Source organism: Sminthopsis crassicaudata, chromosome 3, assembly GCF_048593235.1.
Source record: "Sminthopsis crassicaudata isolate SCR6 chromosome 3, ASM4859323v1, whole genome shotgun sequence".
NCBI lineage: Eukaryota > Metazoa > Chordata > Mammalia > Dasyuromorphia > Dasyuridae > Sminthopsis > Sminthopsis crassicaudata.
This window is the reverse complement of record NC_133619.1, coordinates 373,350,401-373,364,325: the sequence shown is the minus strand read 5'-3', so window position 1 is coordinate 373,364,325 and position 13,925 is coordinate 373,350,401. Positions and strand designations below refer to the sequence as shown.

At 33.7% G+C, this 13,925-nt stretch overlaps 1 protein-coding gene across 3 annotated transcripts in view; it reads left to right on the top strand.

The window, feature by feature from the left end:
• The window catches only part of NCKAP5 (NCK associated protein 5), a 939,808-nt gene that overhangs the window by 94,873 nt on the left and 831,010 nt on the right, over positions 1 to 13,925 (top strand). The window lies entirely within an intron of this gene.

The window sequence follows — 13,925 nt, the reverse complement described above, 5'->3', positions numbered from 1 at the left end:
TATGTGGCTTCACTGGATTTGTTCAATTTAATTCAATAAACAATTATTATTCTTTATCCACTAAGTACAAAATGAGAGATGAGAGGAAGTAGGCAAAAACTGACCTTAAAGTAACAAAGACCTACATTACAATCCTGCCTAACAAGTTAGCTATGTGATCTTAGGCAAATCATTTTAGTGAATCAAACAATTATTGTAACAATATAAAGTAAAAGGAAGACGAAGAAGGAGGAGGAGGAGGAGGAAGAAGAAGAGGAGGAGGTGACTTTGGATGAAAATACAATTGTCTTTTCCTTTATGTTTGTTTTTAAGCATATATTTCAATAAAATACTTTTTAAATTGTTCTTATTGTTACACAGTACTTCTCAAAAAGCATACCATGTACTATGAAGATTTGGATATTACATTATTATGGATCAAAAGAAAATAAGTAAATATTTTTTATGTAAATTTACTTAGCATTCTATACTTCCCACAGTAGGATAAGTATAGCATTCACAAAGAATTGTTTTCAGGAAAGTCATTTAAATTTGAAGAGGGGGTAAAGTTTTTCTAATGGGCAAAATGATAACCAATCCTATATCATTATAAGGTTGTTGGGAAGATCAGGTAAAGTATAACATAGATAAGTATCTTTAAAGTTTTGTGCTATTGGAATATACAGTATTTTTTATTCCAAAGTTGACTTAAAACAATATTAATTCAAGTCACCAAGCACTTAATGAATTATATACATATACAGACATAAGCATGCACACAAATATATTAGGTAATCTTAAAGGGAAAGTCACTGTGGGGCATGGGGAAAGGGAATCAGAGGGGAAAGAACTTCTGCATAAAGTAGAAGTTGAACTGTCTTGAAGAAAGATAGGAGGTAGAGGTACAGAGAGAAAATTATTCCTTGCATGGGACAAAACCAATTAATGGGAAGACATGGAAATATGAGATGGAGCATCATATGTGGAAAAGCTACTAAATTGGTGTGGAGAGGAACAAAATATAAAAAAACGGAAAAGTAGGAAGGCCAGGTTATTAATAGCATCAAATGACAAATGGAGAACTTTTATTTGATCATGGAGGTAATAAGGAAATATTGGAGTTGACATGGTCATGGGATAGAATTATGGGATGACATGGTCAGACTGAGTTTCCCATATTCTGAGCAATGACACCCATTTATACTGTGTTTGATATATTTAGAAATTTTCTATTTGGAATTCATAGACATATAAAGTTTGTACCTATGAGTTTGATCTTTCAAAGCATAAAATTCTAGGAAACTAAACTGATGTGATGACAATATTAGTATTTAAGCTCTCACCTAGTTAGTTTGCACATTTTCTTGGAAATTATTAGTTGAGTTATAGAGCTCTGTAGCTGCTTCTTATAAAAATGTTCACCTAAAAACTGATGGTAACTAATAAGATTGATTGGAGTTACATACTAGTGAGAAAATAATTTAGGGAATTCTTGAAATAGCTGAAAAAACTGATATTTTCCCTTTCTATTCTATAAGGAATTAAAATGATAATTGTCCTGTAGAAAAACTAAAGGAAAAGCACTATTCTAAATGATAATATACATGTTTCTGTCTTTCTGTGTTAATCTATGATGACTCATCCTTGAACTGCTAATCCAGTGTTTAAAAAAATATGCATAGGATCAGAGTCTTGCTGCTAAATGTGATATTGTTCATGTGATTTTACACAAATGACATTTGTCATTATTGACACCCAAAATAGATAGAGTTAAATAAATAGGTTTCCTCCCTTTACTATCATAGAATTTGACCATTATTCATTTAATAAATGGTTCATTACTTGCTATCTAAACAAGCTTCTTGTCCAGAAGTCCAATCTATAAAACTCAGTGGTAACGCTTTATGATAGTGATATGAAGGGACAAGAATCAAATCTGGACTTCAGCTTACATGAGACATACCTATTCTATGTACTTGATATATTCTAGGAAGATATGATGGAATTCAGAATCTCTTCAATCTTATGTAATAATGGATAATATTATATTGCATGTAAGGTTTTATTTTATCAAGCTATTGAACTGGATTATAACTAAAGATTCTATAATTCTGTCATAAGATGGGAAATAGCTTCAACAAATAATGTAAGTTTTAAAATATTTGCTGTTCAATATGATGATGATGATGAGTGGATAGAAGAAAAGAATTGGGGAATCAAAGATTTAAAGTTAGAAGAAAATTATTCCCAATATTCCCATTTTATAGATGAAGACATGGAGTATCTGAATCCAGCTCTCTTGGCTTCAAATTTAGTTCCCTAGCCCCTATGCAAGAAAAAAAATTTTTTTGTGCATTGATGCATTTAAGTATCATTTCAGATGCCACCTGTATGAGATTTTCCCCAAAGACCTAGGATATTATCACTCCACAACTATTCTGAAATTATTTTGGATATGTTTTATATTGATTTATTTATGTTTTAGGCCCCTCCAGTAGAATGTAATCTCCTTGAGGGCAGGGACTGGTTTGATTTTTGTCTTTGTATCCCCAGGAATTAGCATATTTGGTGCTTAATAAGTAGCTATTAAATTCATCCTCAATTGAAAGTTGTTTCTCATTTCCATGACTATTTAAGGAATCCAAGAATTTGGACACATGTTAATGAAGATGCCCTTCTAATACTTTTTTAAATAAATGAGAAGATTGTCATCATCAACTCTGCTTTTCAGCAGTTAATAGAGAATAGATATATTAGACACTTGGAATATTAGCCCAAGTTGATGATGATATTAAATTTAATCTCCATTTCCTCAAACAGACTTCTCTTAAAAATCTATCTGGCCTGGCTTTAGAGGTCACAAGATGTTGTCAATAAATCTCTAGTACTGCTGCAAATAGTCTTTTTATAAGACATTGATAGTTTTTGTGTTAGTGGACTCAAGAGGAATGGCCTCTTCTCTCATGTCAGTATTGAAGTGATACCCAGGCTGGGAGTTAGACCTGCTCTCCTGGTAGATATAACAGAATGGGTATAGAAGAGAATTTCATTGGTGTGATAAAACCTGAATGTGAATAAAACTGGAATGGACAGGGTATTTCCTTGGAAATTTCTAAGATGCAAATCGTCATCTATCATGGAAAGTTTAGAGATCCTTTATCCTGGAAATAAGATACTAAACCATCCCTCTGTAGTTTTCTTTGTCTCTCTATGATCTGGTATGAAATGACTCCTTACTTAACTCTTGGACCATTGTCATGTTTCATAAAATAGAACTCACAGAAATCTTAAGAAGTGATAATTAAAAACAAACGCATTATTTACTATGGTTGAGTTTAAAGGATATTTCAAACTGAAGTATCTGGAAAAAAGACATATATTTAGCCTCATATATTTCTCCTTTCCTAAATTTAAATCCATTAATATTAGAAGAGCAATGTTTGGAGTATAATAATAATAAATCCAGGCTGTTTAAATTATTTAATTTCAAAAGGATGCTAGGATGTTTTCTAGGTGACAGATATTGTTTTTTTTTTTTAACCAAATTTTTTTTGTTCTAAAATAAATCAATGTGTCACAACATGTTCATATCAGAAAAAAAGTCAAAATCTGTACTATAGAGCAAAGTTTCTTAAACTTGTCCACTTGTGACCCCTTTTTTTGGGATCCCAGGCATATAGGTATAGAAAATAGATATACCGATCAAACATTTGCTGATAATAAATTATAATTTCATGATCCCTATATTCAATTATTAAACCCCATATAAGGTCATGACCCACAGCTTAAGAAGCTGGGCTACAAAAGATAGTGGTTGGTATTAATGTTGTGCAAAAAGAATGGAGATAGGAGAAAGAGATAGAATATCATGTGTGACAAACAACAAATTGGCCAGTTTGACTATAATGTAATTTGAATTCAGGGAATTATGTGAAAAATACTTAGAAAGGCAGATTGAAAGCTAGACAATGAAAAACTCTATGTGCCAATCAGAGAAATTTATGCTTTTTCTTAGAGGAACTAGAAGCCATCATAGCTTCTTGAGTTTGAGTTTCTTTATGGAGGAAATTACTTCCTCATGATTATGTAGTTAGTATCAGGAAACTAAACCCAGATGTCACTGAATGAGTCAATAAATATTTATTAAGCACCAAATATATTCCTGGCACCATCTTACTATGGATATAAAAGAAAAAAATGGAGGAAATAATATTTGTATTCAAGAAGCTTATAATCTATTTGAAAAAAATACAGATATATGTTTTTACATGTAAGTATTCATATATGTATGTATATGCATATATATATATATATATATATATATATATATATATACACATAGTTACAAGGTAATTTGAAGATAGGATGAATCAATAGCAACTGTCAGGCTCAGGAAAGGTCTTATATATGGGATATGTTTCTTCAGCTGTACTTTGAAAAATGTTAGAAATTCTAAGAGACTATAGGTTAGGAGTCAGTACATTTTAGGCATGAGTGATAGTCATTGCAGAGTCATAGAGATGGGATATAGAAAGTTGTGTGTGAGTAATATCAAGTTGCATATGATAGATTTGCATTTTCATATATAACCATCTTTTTTTTCCTAAAATTTCAACTATGTTAAGGAAATGCTTATTTTATTTCTTAATAAAAGAAATAAAATTTTAAAAAAGAAAAAGTAAATATTTGTTGAACAGTTAAATAAAAAAGAAAGGAAAAAGAGAGTAAGGAATAAAGAATGGTTTTAAGCTCACAAACCTGGGTGGATTAGATTTTATCAGTGTTTAAAAATAATATTGATTCATCTTTTATGAAATTCATGATTATTCTTAGCAACTTTTCATATAACAAAATTAGTCTAGTAAAACAAACATATCTTGAATGGGAACATATTATTTCCCCCATTAGAATATAAGTTCCTTGAGTAGAGGATGGTTTTGTTTTTTCTTTGAATTCCCAGGTTCATAGTATGTGCTTAACAAATGACTATTAATTGATTGATATTCATAATATTTTCACACTTCAGAATCCTGGACTTTGGGTTTCTAGATTATGGAAATTGCTGAAAGCCAAGCAGTCTCCAACTAGTTTTGATTTTTACACAGAAAATATTTACCAATATGAAAACAAACAAAAAGTATGGCAGTGGCAGAACTAAGGATTCCCCAGAATCATGCTCATTTTTTTTTAAACTGGCCTCATTTAGGTAGTGTCCTTTGATTTCAATCTATCTCTTTGCTTCGTCTTTTCCTTTTCCCTGTCTTTTCATCTGTGAAACAGACTGACCTTCTCTATCCCTAGAGTTGCAATAATGGAAGTGATACTCTGAGAACACTAATTAGAGAAACAGTTTTCCTGAGAGGTGACAGATAAAATTAACCTTGGAGTGGTAGTCATTTGGAATCTGGGGTACCCAAGCAGTAATCATAGGAAATGTTGAATTTCAGCACTTTCTTCATGCCAGGTGTGGTTGCTGGCAGAAGCACTGCATTTTGCTTCCAGATAACAACATAGTTCATGCATACATTTGTTTTTAAGAGCCATTTATTAATGTTGTTGGATGACTCAGAACTTTATCCATTCCAAACCAATAGTCACAATCCATAGTAGATTTTGGGGTACCTTTGTTCACCCCAAATATGCAAGTGTTCACAATTTTTTGTCTATTTTTTAAACATTTATTGTAGGACAGCATTGGGAAATGAGATACTTTTATTTGGGAAATAAAAAAAGAAAATATTCATTAGGCAACAAAAAAGACAATTATATACATTCTTTCCTCCATGGTTTTGCTTTTACAATTCTCTTCCACTCATCTTTTCCCTTGGAATGCTTGGAATATTCTTTACTATCCCTGGGCTAGATTCTAGCCAGTGAAAATTTGATCTTCTTGAATTAAAGAATGGTCTAGGAGACAGTGATGATCTGGGTTTCTTGGTTCTAGATATTGCTTTGCTTCTAAATAGCTGTGTGACCTCTTAGCTTCAATTTCCTCATATGTCACTTATTTGGGATAACACCTAATTATTTAGTTTCTTTTGGCACTAGCAACTACTTCATCTGGTAAGAAAGCTTATGTGTCTCATTTCTACTTTCTAGTTGTGTGGCTACGGACAGATCACACAGTCTCTCTACTTTTCCTCAGGAGAAAGGAAGGTCCTTGAGAAAGTAACTCTATCCTATCTCTTTGTATCACCAGAAATTAGAGTATTGATCAACACATAGCTGGTATTTTTACAAATGCTTATTGAATGATTTATATAGAATAATTTTAGTCACAGTTATATTATTAATACAGTCCTTTGCCTCTTTTCAATGATTCCTGCATTGTAGACCTTGCAATATTATTATGAGTATGTGATTAACTTGGCAAAGTCTATAGTATGTTAGAAATATGAACCATTCTCCCATTTTCTAGGTCACTCTGATGCTTCTCTTTTCTTAAGTCCTCTTGTACTAATAATCAGTTTGGTTCTTCTTCATGGAAATTTACTCTTTAACTATAGCTACATTATAAATTAAAATTAAGCACAGAATTAGTTTGTTGGTTTACTGAATAATCTTCCAAATATGTTTTTTGTTGTTGTTTGTTTTGTTTTGTTTTTTGCCCTTGGGAATCCAGCACTAAACTTTTCCCCATTAAATATATTCTATCCTATAGTAGGAAAAGGCAATGTGGAAAATAATAGAGAGAATGTGAAAAACAGCAGAATGTGAAGAGCTATAGAAGAATCAAGTAAAGCAGTTTAAAGAGCATCTGGCTGGTATAGTGGATAGAGTGCTAGTTTTGGAATCAGGAGGACCCAGCCTGGACAAGTCACTTCACCTTGTTTACCTCAGTTCCTCATATGTAAAATGAGCTGGAGAAGGAAATGGAAAATACCTCCAGTATCTTTTCCAAGAAAATCCCAAATATGGTCATGGAGAATCAGAAGTGACTGAACAACCACAAAAACAAGTTTGTGTTTTATTTGAGAAGCAATAGGGAGCCATTGGAGCTTCTTGAATTTGGTAAAGGAGTTAGGAAATTACCTTCAGGAACAAAATCAGATTTGGTATTAGAGTACCTAGTTTTAAATTGCACCTTTTCTGATTATTATTTGTGTAATCCTAAATAAAATATAGGGGGCATGTAGATGGCTCAGTAGATAGAGCAGGAATCAGGAGAAGCAGAGTTTAAATCCACCCTCAGGCACTTACTAGCGGTGTGACCCTGGATAAGTTACTTAACCCCATTTGCCTGAGTTTCCTGATTTGCAAAAAAGGAGTTAGGATAAGGAAATAGTAAATCATTCCAGTATCTTTGCCAAGAAAACCCCTTAGACAATATGGTCCACAGGACCAAAAAGAGTCAAATGCCAGCAAATAACTGACAAAGTCACCATCTTCCTGAACTCAGAATTTTCCTTCTGAAGTGTTGGGCTAAGTGATCTCTCTCTCAGGTGTTTGCTAATTTTAGGGTCTGAAAATAGCTAAGTCTTTGTGTTGATCATCTTTTTAAATCCACAATCATCAGTCAATATTTGCCAACCTGTAAGAGAACTCTACTAGACTAATGGGAAAATTATAGAGAAAATAGAATTAAAAATCTCTTATTCACAGGGAATTTCAATTAAGTGAAAGGAAAGAAATACATATAAATTTCCAAAGAATCCCTGTTAGGAATATGGGATACAAAATCAGGATGATGCTATAATTGGTATAAGATGAGTGAATATAGACTTACTGGAAGAAGGAAGTTTGGTATGAAGGTGATGATGGACAGAATTTAGTGAGAACATGCGATATCCAGGTGGAAGGATATGGTAAGGAAAAAAAGGCAAGCCAGAAAAGTGCAGGAAAGAGGAAAAGAATTGATTTGACCAAAGGAGACTATTACAAATCAGTTGTAGCAAGAGTTAAGACAACAGAAATTGAAAATTGGAAGGAACTTAAGGTGAAGTCTTGTCTGATTTTAACTTGGAAAAAAAAATCTTCATAACAGACCTGGCAAGGGATCATCCAGTCTTTGCTTGAAGACTGTAAGAAAGAGAAATTTGCTTCCTCCCTATGTAATACATACTACTTTTGGATGGCTCTTGATATTAAGAAATCCTTCTGACATTAGTCCTCAATTGGCATCTGCAACTTTCTCCATTGCTGCTGTTTCACCCTTTTGGGGTCAAACAGAACCTACCTATTCCTTCATGCAAGGTGACAGCCCTTCAAATACTTGAAGATAGCTCTTCCCTCCTTCTCTTCCCTTCTTCATATTAAGTGTGCTCAGTTCCTTCAATGTATCATCATATGACAAAGATTCTTCAATTCATTTATATCCTTGATCAAATGAGATATTTGTAAAGTGCTTAGTACAGTGCCTAGTACACAATAGGCAGTGTTTAGATGCTTTATTTTCTTCTAAAATAGGAGTGTCCAGAACTGAAACTCCAATTGCAAATGATATCTGAAGAAAACAGAGAAGAACAATTGCTTTGGGTTATTCCAGAAATTCTGCTGCCTCTCTTAAGGTCAGGGAAGGTTTTGTGGGCTTTTTGGGTTATCATATCATACAAGGAAATTACTAGATTTTAGGAAGGACCTGAAGTATAGGAGGTAGAGAACCTCTGCCAGCAATCCTAGTGAAACTGAAAGCAATAATAATTACAATTTATTTTTATGATGCTGTATGGTTACAAAGTACTTTCATATAACATTATCTGTTTTTTTCATAACAACCTCATGATGTACATAGTGTACGTGAGATTATCCCTCTTTCAGAAATGAAAAAAAAATCTGTTCTCAGGATGGTTAATTTACTTGAGCAAAGTATGAAGTGTCTGCTGAATCCAGGTCTCCGACTATGCTCAGTGTTCATTCCATGTAGCGCATTAGCTTTTAAGGATTTCCATAATTTTAGGCTGTTAGAATGTATTTCCAAGGCTAACAGGGCTATTGCCGCTTCATTTTCTAGTCTTAGAAAAGTACAGAGGAGAAGTACCTGTCCACCCATACTCAGAGGCCAGTGAGTAAATGCTCAATTACCATCTAGAGTAATTCGAAGCAGAGGGAAAGATTTGGAGTATCTGATTGATATCGTCTAAATAGCACCTTGGGAAATGGATGCCAGAGGAGGGAGTATTGAAATGACAGTCAGAGAGATAGACTAGACTCAGTTACAGAAGACAAGATAATTAAAAAACAGGAAGATAATTGTCCATGAATTTAAATCTCATGCCTAAGGAATGGTGAGAAAGTTTTCTGAAACAGCCTCATGCAATTATAGCAGGTGCATCAGCAAAGACCTTATTGATTGAAACATTTTATGTAGGAGGATCCGGGAAATCTTGTGTCTTATCCTAAAGAAAATATTAATCTATAAGCTCCCCAAAAATCAATGTGACATAATAGCATGAGAGGAGTTGATTGAGGATGGGAGGAGAGAAACCAAAGAAAACTCATTCCTTTTAAACAATATGAATGACAATTTTTAATCTGTTAATATTTCCTCCACCTGATGAATATCCTTGTTTCTGAGGATAAAAAAGAAACAATTTTCAGAGTAAATTGAGAGTTTTGAGATTAGTATCCACTACTAAAAAATAGAGGCACAGATGGATGGTATCTTGGAAGCTCATATGCACTTTGATTACTTACCTGCCATTGATAACAGCTCTTTTAACTTAAGAATGCTGTCAGCAGAATGGGCAGCTTTAATTACATTGGCATGAGCCTTGAATATGAGGACAGCTTGATTAGAATTGATGAACCTTGGTTAATGAAAAGCCCTACAGGTTATGAGGTTGTATTATATAATTGAAAAGAATCTCAATTATCTAAAAAGTTTTTCCCCCCTCTCTCTGTACTTTATTGCTCAGTAAAAGATGAAAGAGAAATCTGACTTTATATTCAATCCTGCAAAGAATTTTAAAGGATTTTATTTAGGCATAATTCAAAGGGTACTATTGATAATACTTTTTTTGTTATTAGACAGGCAGGGCCCATTGGTACTTTGGGCTTCCTAGATAAATGAATTTGAGTATTTTTAGTCATAAAGATTTGTCTATATTCAAATCACAAGTAAATTTATAAGACTGAATAACTTTTAAAACAGAAGGAGACAGGACAATGAAGAATTTAGCAGTCTGGCTGGCTATAGTTCTTTCACATAAAGTACTTGGATCTGCTATCTGGATAGTTATGTGGAAGAAGATGACTACCTCTGGAAATTGTACAGATAATTTCCAATTTCTTAATTAAATGCACATGAAGGATCACCTGTAGTTTTAAAATAAGACATAGTGATTTCCTTAGTCATTGCAATAAATTACAGCCATTATTTCTCCTTTGAGAGACAGGCCAAGAAAATACAACTTGATGCAGATTCTTCTCAATATTTGTATGGGGTGTGAATCTAATCCCTACGTTTGGACCAATTTTTGTTCTTCACATCTGTTGGAAACATGCTCAGTTATCAGTCTCTCTAAATGCAGACAAAAAAACAGCGATTCTTGGGAGGTTTCTGTGAAAGGAGAATTTCTGATAAAATGAACAAAAATATGAGAAGCTTGTGTTCTTCTTAATTTTAGATAAATAGCTTCCATACTTTAAAACACTTTTAGATTAGTTGGTCAATCAAAAAACATTATTTAAGTACCAACTATTTGCCAGGTATCATGGTAATCTTTTAGAATATATTAAACATACATAAACTCTACCCCTCCCCCAATGATATTCCATACTACTCTTGAGATTGTGTCCCCATAGAAGTATGAATTTCTTGAGAGCATGGGCTGTTTTTGTTCCTGTGAATGTGTACTTTTTCTTTTTCCTTATTTATTTATTTATTTATTTGTTTGTTTGTTTGTTTGTTTGTTTATGATATCCCTAGCACTTAGCACAATGCTTGGCACATTGCTGGTAGAAGAACTAAAGCACTAACTTGGTCTTCCTGATCCTAAAACCTATACTTTCCCCTCTACATTAAGCTTCTGCAGGTTGTAAGGAAGGAACCAAGTAAATATCAATTCCTAGCCAATCCCCATGAGCTTACATACACCCCCACATCCACAAAAGCATCCATACACACATATCTGATTTTAGATAATCTCTAAGGTCCTTCCTAGCTCTTGAGCCTTGGAGTTTGCTTTGTTGATTTTTATCTAAGACATACCTTTTCAGTGTCTTGAGAAATGGTTAAAGTGAGTTTTCAGAAACATAAATGTGCTTCGTAGGCCTCTGTGGTCCCACATATTTTTGATGGAAAGTGCCAGTAAAAATCTTTCCTTTTTACTCACTCTGCAAATATATATATATGTATATATATATATATGTATATATGTATATATGTATATATGTATATATGTATATATGTATATATACATATATATATTTCTGATATCACCAAGCTTTGGCCCAAGAGTGATATTCATGAAGGTAAGGCATCATAATGATATATTTCTCTTGAAAGTTTTTTTTGACATATCTGAGACCTTAATGAATCAAAACTCTAAATTCTTAATTAATCAATTGCCCATCTTGCAAAAGCTTGAGAAACTGAAAAATAAATCATGTTGGAAATAGCTCAATAGAAAATAGGAAATAAGCAATGAAATATTGATTCAATAATAAGAATACCTTGCATTAATTTAGTGCTTGGCAGCATGCAAAGTGCTTTCATATACTTTATCTCATTAGTCCTTCATAAGAGGCTTCAAAGGTACATGGAGCATATATAATCATTTCTAATTTACAGATGGGGAAATGAAGGCTCCAAAAGAGTACGTGATTTGCCTTAGGTCAATTTATCTTTTCAAAGTAGGCAAAACACTCTGATTAAAAAGCTATTTTCCAGTGGTTCAGTTTTTAATTTCATGTTCAGTAACTTATCTCCAAATAAGTATAAGCAAATAATTTGAAAGTGAATGTCAAACTTGATTGTTGGAACTTAACAGATGTGCCCCTAACAATGCAAGAGTATATTTGAAGCAATACTGTTTTAAAAGCAATTTCTTTGTAAAAGCAAATATTAATGAATCACAAAAGGACAAGCATCTACCACATGGCCATGTCTTCATTTGCTCCAATATACATGCATTGGGAGTCACATTCAAACTGGCCTGGAAGACTACCAGAAAGGAAACTATATGATTAGAGGAGGCAAAGCCTGATTTGCATCTAAAAAATGTAGTTCATGCTCATTTATGTGCAAATGTAATGGAAAAAGGCTCTAGGTAAAGTGGCTAAAACCTAAACAAAATAAACACTTAATTTTCTTTTATTGTACTGTGTGACTATTAATAATATTATGGTACCAAGTCAGAAACATTAAACTAAGCAGGGGAGCAATAAACATCCCTAGACTGTGCAATGCTGTTGATATTAGTGGTTAATAGCTCCAGAGTTCGCATAAAATGCAGATTGAAGTACAAAGAAGATGTTTAGTATAGTCAGCAGTGGTAGTGAACTGTTTACAGGTGAAACTACTGACAAGAGGGCAGACACAGCAGGAGCAGCTTCTGTGAAAGATATCAAGAAAGGAACTTAGTAAATCACTTCATCTCCCTGTGCCTGTATTCACTGTCTGGGATGCTTACTCAAGCTAGGAAGGTTCTTGATACTTAATTAATATCCTTCTGGAAGCCTTCCTTTGGCTTTGCACTGGAGCTCTTTTGCTCAAGGTAAGGTTGTCCCTCTCCCTATATCCCTGCCTCCAAAATAGAATGGTGAGGTGGGCTCAACTGCTCAAAATTCAATTAAGTAGTACAGGAAAAAAAATCGGATGCAGATTTCACTTTTGCTTCCCCTCCACTGATATATGAACTAGCAACCAGGGCATATGACATATCCCTGACTTTCTGAACAACTACAACAATACCTTTGTCATTTCTGTCCTCTAGCACCCAGAATGTGCTCCTTCCTCACCTCTAACTATGAGAATCCCTGACTTCCTTCAAAGCTCAAGCAAGTACCACCTTCCATGTGAAATCCTTGCTGATGAAAGCAGAGAACAGAGTACCATTTATCCTCCTGCAGTGCTTTTGACTATTAACTATTCTTAAGCAAGCTTCCAAGGTTGTCTTTAATTATGGTTCATTGATCATTTTCATTACTGTCATTTCAATAGTGTTCTACTCTTTGTGACCTCATTTGGAGTTTTCTTGGCAAAGATACTGCAGTGATATATTTCCTTTTCCAGCACATTTTACAAGGTGATGAAACTGAGGCAAACAGTGTTAAGGGACTTGCCCGTTTGGATTGAGGTCTTTCTAACTCCAGAACTGGTTTTCTATGCATTGCACTGTTGCCTCATCATTCATTTTCACCAGTACTATATTTGCATAAATGAATGGATTATTTATAATGTGAAGGATGTATGTGTGTGTGTATAACTAATATTTGGTAGAAAGGAATTAAATCTAATAGTATAAGCTTGAGCTTCTCCAGTATCAAGGGACATTGACTAAAAACATAATAGATGAGTAGAAAAATATAATTTCAATCTAATATCTTTTCTCTTTCTCAAAGGGAACAGAGTGGCTAGTTTTGAGACCCTTTCTCCTACCCCATGCAGGAATCAAAGTTTGTCTTGCAAAGGACAAGATTTTAAAATCCCCAATATTTCTCTCTGAGCTGCTTTTAGAAAACTCATATAGAGTAAATTACCAATAAACTGCATGGTCAACATAAACCCTCCATGTTTATATATGATGTTTTAATAAATGTAAAATGAGGACGGGATGTCCTACTTTCACCCTGGCCCCTATAAGTATACACCAGGGAAGTAAATTCTGTAGAGAGGTAACTAAGCAACTTCTGCTGGTATTGCAGCCCCTGACTCTTCAGTAGCCACAATTATTGAAGATCTGGAAAAGAAAGCTGTTGCCACTGTCAAATAGTTCAGCATTGAAAGCTGAGGTGATTTCCTTAATGGAAATGGTGTTGCAGAAGATACTTTATCATTTGCTTTG